General features: G+C 44.2%; 1 protein-coding gene and 1 pseudogene across 4 annotated transcripts in view; both read left to right on the forward strand.

Moving 5' to 3' along the window:
* DPF3 (double PHD fingers 3) overlaps nucleotides 1-17,960 on the forward strand; it is a 280,249-nt gene that overhangs the window by 55,666 nt on the left and 206,623 nt on the right. The window lies entirely within an intron of this gene.
* On the forward strand, nucleotides 6,955-17,093 carry LOC141577899 (pancreatic progenitor cell differentiation and proliferation factor pseudogene; annotated as a pseudogene).

Consider the following 17,960-nt stretch of genomic DNA (forward strand, 5'->3'; position numbering starts at 1 on the left):
GGAGGGGAGGTGGTCTCTGATTTAGGAAGGGTGAGAGGGAGTAAAAATGAAATGAGATTTCCTCCCCTCTTGAAATTCATTAGCACTTGTTTGTTTGCTTGAGAAGGCCTGAAATGTGTACATTTTGCTAGGAAATGCAAAACATATTTAAGAGGATTCTGTGATTTTTCCCTCCATGATGAGGAGTTAAGAATATTTCCAGGTGTCCTGGGATTCATTTATCAGTTCAGCAAATATTTACTGTGCACCTAGCACTATTCTGGGTGCTGGGCATCAGCAGTGAACAAAATGGGCAAAATCCTTGCCTTCTTGGAGCTTGCATTCTAGTGGGGACAGACAGATGATAATCTAAGTAAGTTAATAACTGAGGTAGTGATAAGACTATGAGGGAGTTGGGATAGGGAGTATTAGGGAAAGACAGTTGAAAATAAGGTGGCCAGGGAAGATCTCACTGAAGAAGTGACATCTGAGGGTCATCTGGGGGAAGAAGATTCAAGGCAGAGAGAGCAGCAAGTGCAAAGGTCCGGAGGTGGAAGTGTGCCTAAGGTTTTGAAAAATAGCAAGGAGGCCAATGTGGCTGGAGCAGAATTAGAGAGAAGGAGAGTAGTAGGAAAACTTTGATTTATCTTTGGAGTTGGGAACCCACTGGAGGGTTTTTACAGCATCACCCTGGCTGCTGAGTTCAGAGTAAACAGAGGGAGCAGGGGCCAAGCAGGGAGACCAGTAAGGAGGCAGTGGCTGGAACCAGGGTGGTAACTGTAAAAGCTGGATTTGAAATACATATTATAGATAGGTTTGACAGCTTCTGCAAAGGAATTGGAAGTGGGGAAGTGGGGTGTGACAACAGGAGAGGCATCACAGATGACTCCCAGGTTTTTGACCTGAGCAAGTAGAAGAATGAGATCCCTGAGATGGTGAGAATCGGAAGCAGCAGGCCTGTGTGGGTCCAGTTTTGCCCTTGTTAGGCTTGAGATACTGATTCGACATCTGGGTGGAGATGTCCAATTGGCAGGGGTGTTGTTGCACCTGCCCTGGTTGGACCACTACCCAGGGAGGAGATTAGGATGTGGTCCAGTGAATCTTATGGGGACCTGGACGCAGACTGGTTGCTCCAGAGGCACGGGGAACTATCTCTGACTGTGTACCATTGCACTTTAATTAAAAAAATTATTTTTAAAGCATATTTGGATTCAATTCAAGAAATATTTACCAGCAACAACTATATGTCAGGCATTGTGCTAGGTGCTGAGGATAAAACACAAAAGTAGGACTGAAAGGATTTTTGTCTCTTGAGAGTTTATAGTCAGTGGGGGAAAGAGTGCAAAGCATGCATTCTATTAGGACAATGGTAAATCCACAATTAATATGATAGACCCTACATCTTGATAAATACATTAAAACCTTTACTCATCACACTCTGTTGCCATTATGATACAGGAAGAAAATTTGAAATTGGGGTTTTTCCATATTGAAATTTTTTTTTTGGCCAAGAACGTTGATTTGGAAGTCCTTTTGCACTGAGTGCAGGCATAAGTGATACACTGAACAATGCTAAACGTTTTCCCATGACCAGACATTCACATAGGAGGTCCTTGGTTGTATTATTGAGGTCATATAAGTCATTACTGGCAGGGAAGTTTTGTTTTTAAAAACTGCTATATTATGCATGCTGGTAAAACTTTACCTAGTTCAGCCTGAAACGTGGATGCGAAACCTTCGTCAAAGTGGCGGCAGAGGTTATTAAAAACTCCGATACGAATGTGGCTTGTGGTGGACCTGGCATGGGGAGGCCCCGCTGCCCTTTCCTCTACCATCATTTACTTACCTGGTGGTTGCCTTGTTTTGGTCTCTTTGTCCCACGAAATGGGGAACTGGGTTGGCGTGTGTTGTTGGGTGGTAGTCTGTCTCTTGGTAGCAGATCCTGTCTTTATTTTGGACAAGATCTCACATGATTCAGGGATGACTTGGAGAATATAGCCCTGACCCTAAATCTTGGAGGGTTGGGGTGGTGACATTTATAGTAGCTCCTTCTCCGACATGAAAACTCTGCAAAGGTGGCACTTTCATCTTGTTCACCATCGATCCCTAGCCCCTAACTCAATGCCTGGCACAGAGTAGGTGGTTGGCAAGTATTTGTTAAGTAGACGAGTGAAACATGCCCCCATCCCCTCCACCAGTCAAGCTGCTCTCCTTTTAAATAGACAGAGTCTGATAGTAGCTGACTTTGGACAGAGTTGTCTTGGGAGTACTGCTCAGGCGCATACTGTCTGTCCCCTGGGCAAGGGTAAGTTCAGACAGAGTGGCCTGGGCACCAAAATCTAGCAACAGACCTGATGGATGCTTCTAGAAGGTTTGGGGGAATGGTGTGGGAGTGAAAGGAAGCCACAAAAAAGAATGAAGTTAAATGTAACAGTGAAAGGGAAGAGTTAGTCTAGGATGATGAAAAGCTCAGGTAGGAAGACTGCTGGCTGGGGCTTAGCTTTTGGGAGATACTGCTTCCCTGTTGGCCTTGAAAAGATTCCTCTTTTGCTGTATATTATGAAAAATTTCAAACATACATGGCATAATGAATTCTCATAGACCCATCACTCAGCTTTAATAATTAGCAACTCATAGCTAGTCTCACTGACAGCCTACCCTGACCCTCACACCAGGGATTATTTTGAAATAAATCCCAGACATCATTTTATCTCTATTTGAGTGTGTCTCTGCAAAACACAAGGATTCTTTTTAAAAACATAGTCACAATCTCATTGGAGTTAACAATAATTTCTCAATATTATAAAATATCCAATTAGTGTTGAAATATATATATCTGCATCTATAGGTATGTGTATGCATATAAACATACATATCATTATTATTGTTATTGTTGTTATTATTATTATTATTATTATTATTATTATTATTATTATTATTTAATGGAGGTACTGGGGATTGAACCCAGGACCTCACGCATGCTAAGCACATGCTCTACCACTGAGCTGTTAACCTCCCCTCCATATATATTATTGTTTTAGTGGTATTTTGAAATGAATTTATTTTTATAAAAGTGTTTTGTATTTGTTACTAAAAATTCAAGCAACACAAAAATGTAAAAAGATGAGGGCAGAAACATCACCCCAGATCCATTTGATGAACGTCATTTCAGATACCTCTCCATGTGTATATTTACAAAGAAGAATAGAAGTTGAGTATAAATGCTTTTTAAAGTCAGAAATACTTTTTTATATTAAAAAGAAATCACTGAGTAGTATTAGAGCTGAAAGGGCACCCAAGGCTCTTTGGCTTTTGTAGAAGGCAGGGCTCTGCCTCCGTTATGTTTATACACCCCTCCCCCATCACTCAGGTGGCACTCAGGTGGTCAATAACTACAGTTTGAATTGAAGGGACCCTTAAGAAATTTCTTAGTCATCTTATATAGGATAGCCCATGAGTTGAAATCACTTGCCTAGATCCCACAGCTGGGCAGGGCACACGTGAGGCTGGAGCCCGTGCTCCCAGGTCCTGTTTCTGTGGTCTCTCTAGCCCATGGGATTGGTTCAGTGCACAAGCTTGGAGTTAGAAACACCTGGGTTTGATTCTACTCTGACTCTTCTCTCGTGACTTAGTGACTGTGAGATCTCTTCACCCACACACTTTACCTACCAATGGGCTGTAGTAAAGGAGATATTGCCTAAAAAGCCTACAGCATGCTTCCTAGCATGTACCAGGTGCCAAATAAACACTGACTGGAATTGTTATTATTTGTAGTAAGAGCAGCAGCAGTAGTAATAGCATCATTATTTTCTTATTCTACTAGAACAGTCAACTGGAACTCAAAGAAAGCTCAACCCTCTCCCCGCCCGCACCCCCCTCAGCTTCCTAGTTGCAGATGGAACACAGTCTATAACTCTGACTTTTGCTTTCTTCCTGCCACTGGGGAGAAAAGATTCATTCATGTGGGAATCCTTTTCCTGTATTGCATCAGCTTCTCATTGGCCGTTTGGTGGTCAAGGTTCGTGTGTCTTCTCTCTGTACGTAGTTTAGTGGTGCTGCCTTAATGAGAGCTTTGCAAATAATTATTCTAAGCTCTTCAAATAGAAACGCCGGGCAAAGGGCTGGGTGCAAGACATCTGGCCTTCCTGGTTGCCCCTTCAGTATGCTGACTCAGCAGCTTTTCCAAGGCCCTCCTCCAGGCCCTGGGCCTGTCAGGTCACTAATGGAATCTGCTGGAAGCAAATTAACTCATGATAAAAGGGCTAACAAATCACTCCAGCTGTTGGTGTCTGCCCCAGGATGGCTGGCACTGCCCCACTCACTCCTAAGACCTCACCTCACATTTCATACCTCTCCCAGGGAGCCCCACTTTCTCTTGCATGGTTACTAGGAGCACAAGGGCTGAGCTGCAGTCTCAGCCCCGCACAGCAGACCTCGGGCCTGTGCACACGAGAAGGCCATCTGTGCGACCTGACCGTGCCTTGCTGTGTGGGAGGCCTGAGAGCTGGCCCTGTGCATTATTCACACTTCTGGGTTTAGACTGGCTTAACCATTTCCTCCAAGTCAAGGCTGGGACAAGAGGGGGTGGGTGGCAGGGCAGGTCTTAATCATGGTCTCTCCTTCTTCCCTGATCACATACGTGCTCTTTTCAAAATATTGTCTCCTGTGGGGTGGGACCCATGTTCCACCTGGTCTGTTCCGTTCCCCTGGAATTCCTGGAATGCAGCTTCCCTCCCTAGACCCGTGCCGGGCTTAAGGGGGGCCTTTACAAAGCAGGCTGGGAAATGCCTGCTTCCTTCCAGAAGTGGCAGGCTGCCGCTGTGACATTCTTCTTCCCCTCTCTCCTCAGCCCTCTCGCCTCCCCCGAAGTCACCTCATTCCTGAGTAAATTGAGGTGTTCTGGTGGGGGTCCTGCTGGCTGCAATAGGGGTGATGAGAGAAGAGGGAAAGATGATCTCCTTCTGCCTCTGAGAGAGGGGCCCGGAGGAGAATTTTGTGGGGTCAGAGAACCCCCAGCAGCATCCTGCGATGCCTGTGGAAGAGAACTTGAGAAATGGAATGGAGATGGGGTGGTGACGGATACTGTGCCTGGGATAGAAGGAACCATAGACATCCTCCTTCTTGTTCTGTCGATGGAGAAAGTCCTCGTCCTTGCCTGAAGCCATCTAATGAAATGAGCTATACGCTAGGGCCCAAAGAATAGGCCAGGCCACAGAAGATGCTCATTAAACACTTGTTTCTGTCTTTACTTCCAATTCACCCATCTCTTTGATAGCAGTGGTTGATCTTAGATTCAAGAACGTAAGTCTCCTGACATTTCCTAAGAACTAAAATTACACCTGAGTGCAGGAATCATTATCTGGGCTACTGCTTATCACTCATGCCTTGAGCCACTAAAGCCCCCTAAGGTACGAGGGCCCAGCTGACAGAGCCCAAGTGTTCACTCCTGATACTGTCTTCTCTCCTGGCCTCATGATCCGGGGATGCCCATGTTTTTACTTTGCACCAAATCGACACATGGGTTAAAGAGTCAGTAGAGTCCTTTGCTTTCCTTAATACCCCTTTGGCCAGTGGGACTCTGAGGCTGTCTTAGTTAAAAGGCTCTCTGTGCAGAAGCATGGTTAGGTCAGAGATAGAGCTCCAGGCTGGGACAGAGGAGGCCTGAGTTCTGTGTCTCCAGGTGGCTGAGTCTTTGAGACACAACCCAAGAGGTGTTCATTGACCGATATCACTGGAGTGCATTTCAGTGTTTTGAACTGACTGAAGCTTCGTCTACAAACCACGCTGCCCTGGTCAGTTCACCACTCTGTGCCTCAGTTGCTTTTTCTGTATGACAGGGCTAATATTAACGATCTACTATCTCTCCAGGGATAATGATGAGATGGCATATGTGAAATCTCTTTGAAAACAAAGGGTGAGTTCAATTCCTAGTTCCCTTATTTGTATTGTACTATATTGTATTTTTCTTCCTGTGATGACAAATATACCATTTGAAAGATCATTTCATTCATCTCATAGATAAAAAGATAGCAAGGTAAGTGTACATCATCCTTGCTTAATAAATCAGAGCGATCGTCACTGGTGAGTCAGTACTGGAGCAGGCGGGAGCTGGGCCCTGGGCCTCCCAGTTTGGTCTCCCCGCCCCTCCTGCCTGTTACTTTTTCACATTCCATATCAAAGTCTCACTCGTTCTTTCAAGTCCTATGTAGTCTGGGCTCTGATCATCCGGGGACTGCACAATTCTTATTAATATTAAAGGTGAGGATTTTCTTAGCCTACTTCCCTTCGTTTCTAAATCAGTCTCAGGAAGGAGAGGGCAAAAGTAGAATTGGAAGGACATCTGTGCCCCTCAAGGAATACCTTCTGGTTTGTTGCAAATTCGGACTCCCTCTGGTGACTTTAAGGATTGTGATGAGTGAACTGTGAACAGTAACTGGTTAGCTGCAGAACTTCTGTGACTATTAGAGTTTTGATTTCAGGGTCAGGCTAAAATTGACAGTCTGATCCTGCTGCCCAGCTCTGCCAAATAAGAGGCGTTCAAGAGACCCGGAGTGTACATTTTCCTTCATGTAACATTCCCAGTCACTGATTTGCTGATAACAACTACATCTAGCTGTATGTGTGGGCAAAACAGATGTGAAAGTTTTCTAAATGAATTGGATTTTCCTATTGGCCTCATCACTTCAACCCTAGTGTTTTTTTTTTTTTTTTTAACTTCATTTCTAATTACTTTGCAACTGGTAAGTGCCCCTTTGAGATTAGATCTCCATTTCTCAAGCTTCCAATGGAAGTGTTCTCTAAATAAACACTTAAATGATGGAAGAGGTTGGTGTCACTTGAAAAGTCCATTCTTTTTAAATGTTTTAAAAATTTTTAATTGAAGTGTAGTTGATTTATAATGTTAGTTTCTGGTGTACAGCATAGTGATTCAGTTATATACACATATATGTATATATTCCTTTTCATATTCTTTTTCAACATAGATTATTACAAGATATTGAATGTAGTTCCCTGTGCTCTACAGCAGGACCTTGTTGTTAAAAGTCCATTCTTTAAGAGAAGAAAAAGATGATTTTAATAACTGGAGGGATTCGAGCCCATCAGTTGGTGTTGTGAGTTTTTTTGTGTGTTCTGACCATTCACAGGGACCGAGCAGTGGGAGTAGGGTGCATGTCCCACTTGTGCAGAATGATGGCTTTTCAGCTCTGCTGCTCAGATGATCCCTAGGGAAGTCAAGTCTAGCAGCCTCAGTTGTTTTCCAGGCCTTGGAGCTACATTTCTGCCTCGGGGTCCTCCTGATGCAGCTTCACCTTCCTCCTCTGTGAAGTGGGTTTCAAGATCTTGTCCTTTCTTAGCTTGGAGCATTCTGGATGAAGCGACCTGAATGTTGACAATATTGTCAAGAAAGTTTATAGTATTTTTTTGTGTAAAAGAGAGCAAGATATTTCCAAAACCTACTGGCTTAATTTTCATTAGGTGGTGGGACAAAATGCAACATCTAGGGGAAAAAATGATCTTAGAGTAATTTTTTATTTTATAATTTTAAATATTTAAGAAGTGACACCCTGATTGTAAGGAAAAAAAAAAAAAAAAAAGCACAGTACAGAAGGGCATAAAAAGAGGGGGAAAAAAAAGAATTGGGGAAAAAAAAAAGATTTCTTCCCATATTGCCCATTCTGCTTTCCACAGTTAAGAACTTTTTTTTTTTATGAACAAGTTTTTTTTTTTTGTATATTTTTTATGCCTCTGAAAGCATGCACATGTGTACACCAGGCTATGTCAGAATAGCTGTTGGTAGTTGAATTAAAAAAAAAAATCAGTCGTAGGGTGATTTCCCTTCTTCCTTTCTTTTTTTTTTTCTAAACACCTTTATTGTATGATTCCTGTACAGTAAACTATACGCATCTCAGATGTACAATTTGATGAATTTTGATAGATGTACCTTATTTCTTTGACTGCATGGTAAATTGAGAGAAAACTCATTCAGACCCTTTAGGAAAATCTTTTCTAGAAAAACTGAAATATCCCCAGTAAGCCTATAACTTGCACACGGCATGGGCTCTGTTCAGTGATGCAAACAGTCCATAGTGTGTGGCAAAGAACTTAAGTTTTTGACAAAACACAGACTAAAAACATTCAGTGTGGAAATCAGTGTGTAAGGTTACTGACTGTGTGGAGAAGAGATTGTGGGGTGTTTTTATATTTTTTATCAGCAGCACACAATTTTTCCAGGTATCTCAGATCAAAATATTAAAGCTGGACTAAACGTGTAATGCGAGAATGTGTGACGTTTATGGCCAAGCACAGTGAAGGGCTGTGATGCTTTGAGTGTGAGCTGTGGGAAGCTCTGGGTTGGCTCTCTAAAGATGGAAAGACCAGCCAGGCAGGGGATGGCCTCTGTGTACACACACCAATCCTCCCCTTCTCCCTTTCAAGAAAGGGGTAGGGGTACCAAAACAATTGGATCCTGATTTCAGTTTTTCTTCCCACATGCAGTGGCAATTAGACTCTCAAGAAGGGGTTTTGAGCCCGAGTCCAGTCATCTGAACTCTTTCTCTGGTTCCTGGCTTGGTGCACACACAGCTGCGCTCCGAGTTCCCACCCTGTTTCACTTTGCAGCCTCCTCTGGGATGGGGCAGTAGGAGCCTTGAGGGGCAGCCTCAAAAGCAGTGGCTTCTCCGCCGCCTCCTCCTTCACCCCAATTCCTTAGGTTCATTCTTCTCCTGCAACTTGACTCTCTCCGGAGAACGAGATCTCGGGCCTGGAGCCCAGTGCTGTTTTCTCCTCCGCCCTCCCTTCCACTACCTGCGGCACCCCTTAGCTTCCACATCCTCAAAAGGGATAATGTTCTCCTTGAAAGCGTCTTTTGAGGATTAATTGATGTTTGCTCTATGCTTTGAAGAGAGAATCCTATCAAGTCGCTCTGCTGTCCTCAAAGCTGGCCCTGGTTCCAGCTGGTGCCCGGCCCGGCCAATCAGGATGCAGGCTGAGCACGCCTCTCACTGGCTGCCTTTCTGGGCATATCGTTTGCCTGCTCAGAACCCACAGTAGAAGGGCGATTACCCAAATAGGAGGCACAGATCCTCAAGTGGACATTTTGTGCATTGTGCGTTTTTCACTTGGAGAAGTATTTGCATCAAAATGATCATCCCTCGGGAAGTCAGTTTGTGGCCATCTGTGACATTTTCTCTGTTGGAAATTGTTCTTTTCTCTCTCTCTTTTTAAAAAAGCTTTATAAGTGTAGGAGCAAGATGAGTTATAATCTGCCACCTCTCAAAGAAGTCCCTTTGCCAGGCCATTTATATGTTAATTGCGTATGGTTTGGGGAGGAAAAGGATGTTACCTGGTTCATGATAAGTGTTGTCATCTCAACGATTTCTTTGTTAGAGTTGTTTAATCAAAGACATAGAAGCTGCAACCTACTTATTGGAAAGACGCACATAATGCAGTGTGAGTTAAGAACCTAAGTGTTCTAAGGAGAAGATGGATAAGAAGAAGGAAAAAGTTTGTTTTAAGGATAGCCCAAACAGGGAGTTAGGAAAAAAAAAAAACAAAAAACCAACAGTCCAAGACAGCTTAGTTGTCTTGTCATCATGGAGGACAAAGCTAGAGAGCAAAGCCAGCCAAGCATGCTGGGGTCCTCTTCCAACTCCTCGGATGGGTGTTAGGATGGGACAAGGGACTGAGGGTCTGCTGCTGATGGTTCCAGTGGGAGCAGCGTTGCCTGGGCTGCCTATGAGTCCTCCAGCATCTGATCCTTATAAATTCTCTCAAGCACTTGGCAGGGGTGGGAGGGTAGTTTTTGTTTCTCAGCACAGGTCTTATTAATAGAATTATTGTTTCACTTTTCTAAATTATATTCCTGGGATTCTGGAAAAATCAAAGATATGGTAACCCCAAACCTTCATTCCATCGAGGAGCCATCAGCAACTGCTGCCCCTTTTGATGGGGCAGTGGGACAGACACTAGTTCACCACTTGAGGCAAATGATGACTTCTTACCTGTGTGGGAAGTTACTGAGAAGACAGTGTTTATCCAGAATCATATGTTTGAGTACACATGTGTCACACACACACACACACACACACACACACACACACACATCATCCAGGATTCAGGCCCAGAGGGTATTACAGTATAGAAAGGTCATATCTCAGCAGGTTCAGCGTGTATAATCTGAACGACAGATTTGAGAAAATTTAATCTGGGGGTGAGATGAGGAGAATCAGATTATCATGGTACACGATAAAAGAGGTGTTTGTGACTTGTGTGTCGAAAAATAAAGTACCTTTCTTTGGCATGCCCATGTGTTTGGAGCAGCAGTGTGAAGGAGGGTAGTGACCAGAGAGAGGCAGGGTCACGGGGCCTGTATTTAAACCTTTGTGATGGTCTGGACAGTGCCTGGGACACTCAGGAACTCAATAAACATTATCTAATGATAGCCAACCATGGATTTGCTGAGGAACTCAACTTTGAGACCTGGAAGAATAATCTCTCTCCACCCTCTCTCACTTTGCTCATCAGCAAAATGGGGCCATCGCAGCAGGCACTGCAAACACAAATGCCCGCATGGGCCAGAGAGGCTGTGTCAATGAATGAAGGGGTGTCTGGAAGGGAAAAGTAGAACAGGGAATGGAGGGGACTGTGGTAAACTGGAAGTTCATGTCCACCCAGTGGGATATCCAAATTCAACTCCAGCCATTTGCCACGTGGGAAGGAAGGCCCATTGTTGCCAAGACTCTTGATTTTTTTAAGAGAGGCTTGAAATCTGAATGTGTATATAAACTCTAATAACTTTTGATATAGTTAATTCAGTCATCAAAAAGCATAGTACAACCAACAAAACGTTCTCTGAGGCCATATTTGAAGCATAGGCCCTAGGTTTGCAACACCTGGGATAAAGCCTGATTGGTGCCTCCCTCCCTGGCTGCAGACTCTGCTGAGTCTAAGGCATGAGGAGGAAGGAGCTGGAAGAATGGCTGTGAGGACAAAGTTGGGGTGAAGGTGGGATGTGAAACTTGGACCACACTGTTAACCAGGCTAGATGGGCAGATCTGTACCCTGTGGCTTCAGGGAGGAGAGTTGAAAGACCTGGCAAGAGGAGGCAAGCAGGAGGGTAAATCCAGGAGAGGCAACTGAGGGGAAAGGCACAGGCTCTGGATGGCAACAGCATGGGCAGTGGGATGCAGAGGTCAGAGGGCAGTGAGGGCAGCCCAGGGAGCAGGAGAAAGCAAGAGGGAGTTCGGTAGACCCTGGGGCCAAGGCTGTTTGCCCTCTGCCCTGCTGTAGCCTGGTGGGTGTGTGCAGCCTCTCATCAACCATGCACAGAGGAAAAGTGTCACGGCCACACTAGAAGCTTTGTGCACTAGGCATCTATTCAGATAAGCACAGAACAGCCCCGCCCTCCCAACATAGCAGGGAACACAAGCCTGTCACACATGAGGAGAGGCAGGAGAGCACAGTGAGTAAGAAGAGAATAAGTTTAGGGCTCAAACAACTTGGGTTTGACTCTGATCTTTGTCGCTTATTAGCCATGTGGCCAGGGCAAGTTACTTCTTTTTGAACCTGGTTTGCTCATCTGGGGATAATAAAAGTTCCTACCTTGTAGAGTTGTTGTGAGGATTAAATGAAAACGAACGCGGTAATGTGTGGGAAGTGCTTAGTACAGTACCTGGCCTGTAGTAAGTGCTCAAATTGAGCTCATCATTATTGTGAGATAAGCGGTAACCTCAGCTAACATGCGGTTAAGCATAAAACCCATTGTCTCAGCCGAGAGCTGACAAAGATGCAACAAAAGTTTACTCCTCCCTTGTTACAAACACTTCCCAAAATATAGACTCTCTGGCCTGAGCTCCTATTTGCCAGGAAAGCAAGGGAGACATTGTACCTACCTGGATAAGGGTCATCTCCTGAGCTTGGGTACATCTGGTCCCAGGACCACCTGGTTTACATAATGGTGTTTTTATTCATCCAACAAATATTTGCTGAGCAACTACTATGTTCCAACACTAAGAGAGGGTTTTGGGGATGCTGAATAGAGTAAGACAGGCTTTGGGCCTTAGGGCACTGAATCTAGCATAAACGGATAAGCTGCTATAACAGATTCCCAAGTAGAATGGCCAAATTAGACAGGCTTATTTCTTTCATATAAGTCCCAGAGGGATCACACCAGACTGGCAAGGTAAGTCCATGAAGTCATCCTTGGACATAGGTTTTGTTTTGTTTTGCTTTTTACCATTTCTCATCTTTATGTCTGTCTTTCAAACTATGGGAAGCAGGAGGTGAAATCTAAGGTAAGCAGCTTGTCATTAAAGGGCTTCCATTCATAGCCCATTGGCTGGAACTTAGTCATATGGCCACATCCAGCTGCAAGGGATGCTGGGAAATGTAGTCCAGAGCAGATCACCTGGTATGTAGGTAAACCTTGGGAGTGGAGATCAGTACAAAAAGGGAGAAGGGAGGATGACTACTGAGGGGCAACTAGCAGTTTATACGTCAGGGAGATAAAGAAGTAAATGAACTCTCACAACACATTTAGGTAAATGCTTTTCTTAAGAGTACCGTCTGTAATCCTTAAGTAGAGAAATATGTTGTGGTTCTCATGTGATCCTGGGTTAGGGAATCAGACTTCTGGGTTCAAATCCCAGCTCTCTCTTTTGCCTTTGGCATCTCCTCCACAGGGTTGGTGTGAGGATTAAATGAATTAACCCACGTGAAGCTCTTAGGACAGGAGCTGAGCCAGAGTCAGTGTTCAGGAAGTATATACTATTCCCACTGGGGAGTTAGGGTGGGGTTTGTTTGAGAAAGCCAGTTGACTCCAGGATATCTGGGGAATTGCTCATGGATTCACCACCTCTTTCAGTTTTACATCTTCCCATAGACCTTGTCTCTCTGGATGTAACATTGGGTGTTGAACCCTTGGCCCCATTCATCATCGAGAAAGGCTAATGAAGATAAACAAAGCCATCTGAAGGGGATGGTGTTTTGAGAAAATAGAATCAATTTGTGTTTGCCTTGACTGGACGTAGGGGAGGGGTTTAGAGAGGATGTTTCAAAGTTATACTTAGCTTTCTGTAGTTTGAATAGGAGCCAGTGAACTTAGCACATGGTCCACAGGCCTCTTCTTAGGTGTGTCTTCAAGCATAGAGCTCCAGAAATTATGTTAAAACTCTGCTACTTGGCTGAAGAAAAGGGATAGTGAGCAGTAGGCCTCGTGGGGGCTGGGGAGAACCTTGTCCTTGGAGAAGGCCCTGATGGCCTTTCTAGGGCCCCTTCAGCAAGAGGAGAAGAATGGAAAAGCTGCCTCTCCCTGGGTGCTGCACTGGCAGGAATTAGGGTGTCCTCTTACCAGGAGCTGGTATCCTATGATATACAGAGGCTATCACATTTTCCATCTTCTGCAGGTGTCATGTGGAAAGAGAACCTTCCTTGCTTCAGAACATGAGCCTTCACTTTTCTTGGCAACTCACACAGTGGAGAGATTTTAGCAGAGAAATAAACAGACATTGGAAAATGGTTTTTAACCAGCTTTCTGCACTGTCTCATCTTTGGGTTTGAGGAGCTTTTGTACCTTTTTGCACCCAAATCTTAGAACTGGACCTCACACTATTCTGGAAAGTAGCATAGGATGTCATGTCACAGTTGGCGCCATCTTCAACTCCCTAAAAACATCTAATTGACTCCTGGGAAATGAGGTGGATGTGGGAGAAGAAAGCACATATTAGAAGATTCATATGTGTTTAGGACGGCTCCGCTGCACTTGTAGAGAGGCCAGCAAAGGGGGGCCAGGGGCATGAGTGTAGCACCTGAGGCCTGGGTCGGATCTAGGTCATGGGCAAAGAGGCAGGTGGTTGTGTTCCTGCCTCCCCCTCGTAGCCTTAGCTGACCTCCTGAACTTGACCTCCAGGGGTCATAAATATCCTACACCTGGCTAGCCTGGGTCTTTAGGTGGCCGTGTCCCAGAGTTGTCACCCACATTTTTTCCAGCTCTGTGAACCTCATTTCTTCTCTATCACTGGTTCCCAGCTAGGCCTTCATTGTTCCTTACCACTGGGATCACTCTTTTATTCTTCTCTTAAGAAAGGCTTATCAAGGGAGTGAGGGTGGTAGTGGGAGCTGATTAAACTTGGGTCTCCCATTCATGGAGGACTCAGAGGAAACTTTGACATTATCTCTGCATGAGATTGTACACGTAGTTTACAAGATGTTCATTTCAAGGCATCAAATGTATAGTCTGCCTGGACCATACATGTCCGTGGGGCACTCTGAATTAATACTGAAAAGGACAGATCCTGTAATTCTCTTGAGATCATAATTATTTTACATTGTATTTAAGTTTGTGTGTGTGTATGTAGAAAGTGTGAATTTGTTGAAGTGTGAGCATTTAAAATGTGTCATAAATGTGCGCGTCTGGGTCGTGGAGCTGTAGCTCGTGATCGCTTCTGCAAATGGGTTCCGTGGCCTCGCGTCCCCGTCCCCGCCACCTGTGATTGTGCGCCGAGGCCCCCGAGGGGTCGCCGCCGAGGTTTCCACCAGCCCATTAGCAAGATCATGGCAGCCGTCCCCTCCAGCGTCTCGCTCGTGGCCACCCATGACTACGACCGGTGCGGCCTGGGCTCCACTTCCAGGAACAGCTCCTGTGGAAGTGCGGAAGTGCGGAGTACCCTGGGGACGCCATCCCCCACCCCCTGGGTCTCCACAAAGCCGACTCGGGACACTGGTGGGCTAGCTTCTTTTTCGGGAAGTCCACTCCTCACATTCATGGCCACAGTGTTGGAGTCCGCAGAGAACTCGGAATCACCCCAGACCTCCACTAGCACGATCACCTGTGACCTGGCTCCGGAAGCCATGGGGAAGCAGCAGCGTGGCAGCCAGCCTGGCAAAACCAACTCCGGGTCCTCGTCCTGAGTGGCCGCGACCAGCTGCCAGGCTTCCTTCCAAGGCGCTAGGCTCACAAGAGCCCTCCCCCTCCTCTTCCCTCCCCTCCCTGAGACTAAGCACGCTACAGCCAACAGAAACGGTTGGGTTCTTTAATATCAAAACAGCAAAACAGCAAAAAGGAAGTTGAGAGAACCCCGCTCTTTACTATCCAAGCCACATGAGAGCCTTTCTGACACTTCATAACCCTGTGCCTTGCACCAAGTAGAAAATAAACTCTAAGCAGCCATCAAAAAAAAAAAAAAAAAAAAAAAAAAAAAAAAAATGTCATAAATGTAGTAATCATGCTTTGCCTTTCTTCAGTTTTTTAATAACCTGGGCACTTGAGTCTCTCTGACCTTTTGAGAGCCCCTTTATTCAAGCCTGCCAGATAAAGCGGTGAGCAATCCTTTTAACACAAGAGGTCAATTCAGGAAAAGTAAACAAATGTGTTTACAGGTTGCTTTTCCCCCAAATCAAAATGGAAAGAGTTTTCTTGAGTCTCATGACCCAGGGGTGGGTGGAGTGTCAAGGAATGTTTATCCTTATAATTTACTGAGTAGAATAGTGTTGAGAAATGTTTATTGTTACAATTTACTGAGAAAATGAGCACGACTTTTTAGTCATTGAAAACTTATATCCAGGTGTTTGGAGAGTGTTTTCTAAGTTGTCATTCTGGAATGAGACCTCTGGATGCTTGTGTGATGCTCACCAGTGCATGGACTAACCCTGTAACTCATGAATCAGTGTTTTCTGTGTGTTAGTACCTCTCTTGTCAAGTATAGCGCCCAGCACATAATAGGGGCTTAATAAATCCTTATTGGAAGCAATATGGTATAATGGTTAAGGAGGCAGATCTTTAGCCAGATTGCCTAGTTCTGTCACTTATTAGCTGTGTGACTTTGGGCAAGTTTCTTAATCTCTCTGGGCCTCAGTCTCAGCCTGCAAAGTGGGGGTTATATCAATCCCTGCCTCACAAAGGGGGAATGGATGACTTAATGTATGTGAGCACTGAGAGCAATGCCTAGCATACGTAAACCCTGCCCACGTGTTAGCTGTTATTATCTAACCCCACACGGAAACCACGTTTGCCTGTGGTATTAGAGCCATGTAGAGAATCTCTTTCCATCACTGGCTTCCACTTTGTCACCATTGATCAGATTTTCTTTCCAGTCTCTTATCTGTAAAAACAGATTTGATTTCCATGAGGCCCTTTCCCCTCATTCCAAACATTTTTTTTAAAGGGAAGAAAAGCAAAAAACCAAAAACCCCAAATGTTTTTAAAGCAAACCTGGGTCCATCTATAATGGATAGTGCATTGGATTAATTACCAGGGTGGAGGCTGCACTTCTAGACTTTGTGAAACCTCTCTTTTCCATAGAAAGTGCCAGTTTCTCTGTTGTCCCTTTCATTTCTTCTCACAGAAACCTCTTGCGCCACGCTTAGCTAACCAGTATTTGCATGGACAGGTGAGCTCCTGTAAAGACACACCAGATATAATCTGGCTCCAAGAGCCTTGTCCACCTGATTATTCTTCTCTTAATCACCTTTATTTTTGTTCCATGTCTTATTTTTAAAAATTTAAAAACTAGAAGTATCACATACATACAGAAAAATGCACATTTGTTCAGCTCAGTAAATTCTGACAAGTTGTACTTACTTGTGTCATCAATGTCCAGATTAAGAAACAATGGGACAGAAGCCCACCTGTGCCCCTTCCAGTTACTATCACACCTCCTACCCTGCCCTACCGAGGGTGACTATCCCGATTCTAAACCCACGCAGCGGAATCTTCTTGAAGGTGCACTTCAGTGTGTATTTCCCCCATCACCACAGTGAGGATCCTCCATAGTGCTGCTGTAGCTCTAGGGTGTACATGCTGGGTGCGGTGTAGTATCCCATCACGTGAGTGCACCATGATTTCTCTCCCTGGTCTACTCCTGATGACCATGTGGCAGTTTCTGGTTTGGAACTTACTCTGAGTTGTGCTGGGAGGAACATGCTGGTACATGACAGTGGGACGGCTAGGTCACAGGATATTCAGTAGGTGCTGCCAAGAGCTCATCCAGAGTAGGGGTGCCCATCATCTGCTTGATTTTGATGAAGAAAACTTCCAAAATCAGGTTTGATTGGAGTTTTAGAAAATTTTTTTATTGAAGAGTAATTGATTTATGACATTAGTTCCAGGTGTATAGCAAAGTAATTCAGTTATACATAGACATACATATATATTTTTTTCTTTTCAGGTTCTTTTCCATTATATGTTATAATAAAATATTGAATATAGTGCCCTGTGCTATACAGTAGGTCCTTGTTTGTTTGTTTGTTTTAATATATATAGTAATGTGTGTCTGTAAATTCCCAACCCCTAATTTATTCCTCCCTGCCCTTTCCCCTTTGGTAACCATAGTTTGTTTTCTATGTCTGTGAGTCTGTTTTTAGTTTGTAAATAGAATTTATATCATATTTTTTTTAGATTCCACATATAAGTGATATCATATGATATTTGTCTTTCTCTGACTTACTTCACTTAGTATGATCATCTCTAGGTCTATCCATGTTGCTGCAGATGGCATTATTCCATTCTTTTTTATGGCTAAGTAGTATTCCATTATATAAATATACCACATCTTCTTTATCCAGTCATCTGCTGTTGGACATTTAAGTTGTTTCCATGTCTTGGATATTGTAAACAGTGCTGCTATGAACATTGGTGATTTGAGTTTTAAAGCGGAATAACATTATACAAATTCTGTTGATTTTATCATTCCTATTACTCCCCTCTCATGTGTTATAAGCCATATGGTAGTAAGGCAAATTTACTCGAGTTGCTACAACTGCTTCTTTTCACAGAGGTTCTTGAAAGACTTTTAGAACTGCTACCTGAAAGGGAAGGTTTGGGAATTTCTCCACCCACCAGTGTCTTCTCTTTTTTTCAAGAACAGGAAATATTAATTACTACACCCCCTGCATAAGAAGTACACTCCTCTCCCACCCGGCCCCCAACCTCACACCTTGTATTGGATGAAATTTAGAGCTTAAGGGAATTTTGAGTGAAAAATCAA

This window comes from Camelus bactrianus, chromosome 6, assembly GCF_048773025.1.
Source record: "Camelus bactrianus isolate YW-2024 breed Bactrian camel chromosome 6, ASM4877302v1, whole genome shotgun sequence".
Classification (NCBI taxonomy): Eukaryota; Metazoa; Chordata; class Mammalia; order Artiodactyla; family Camelidae; genus Camelus; species Camelus bactrianus.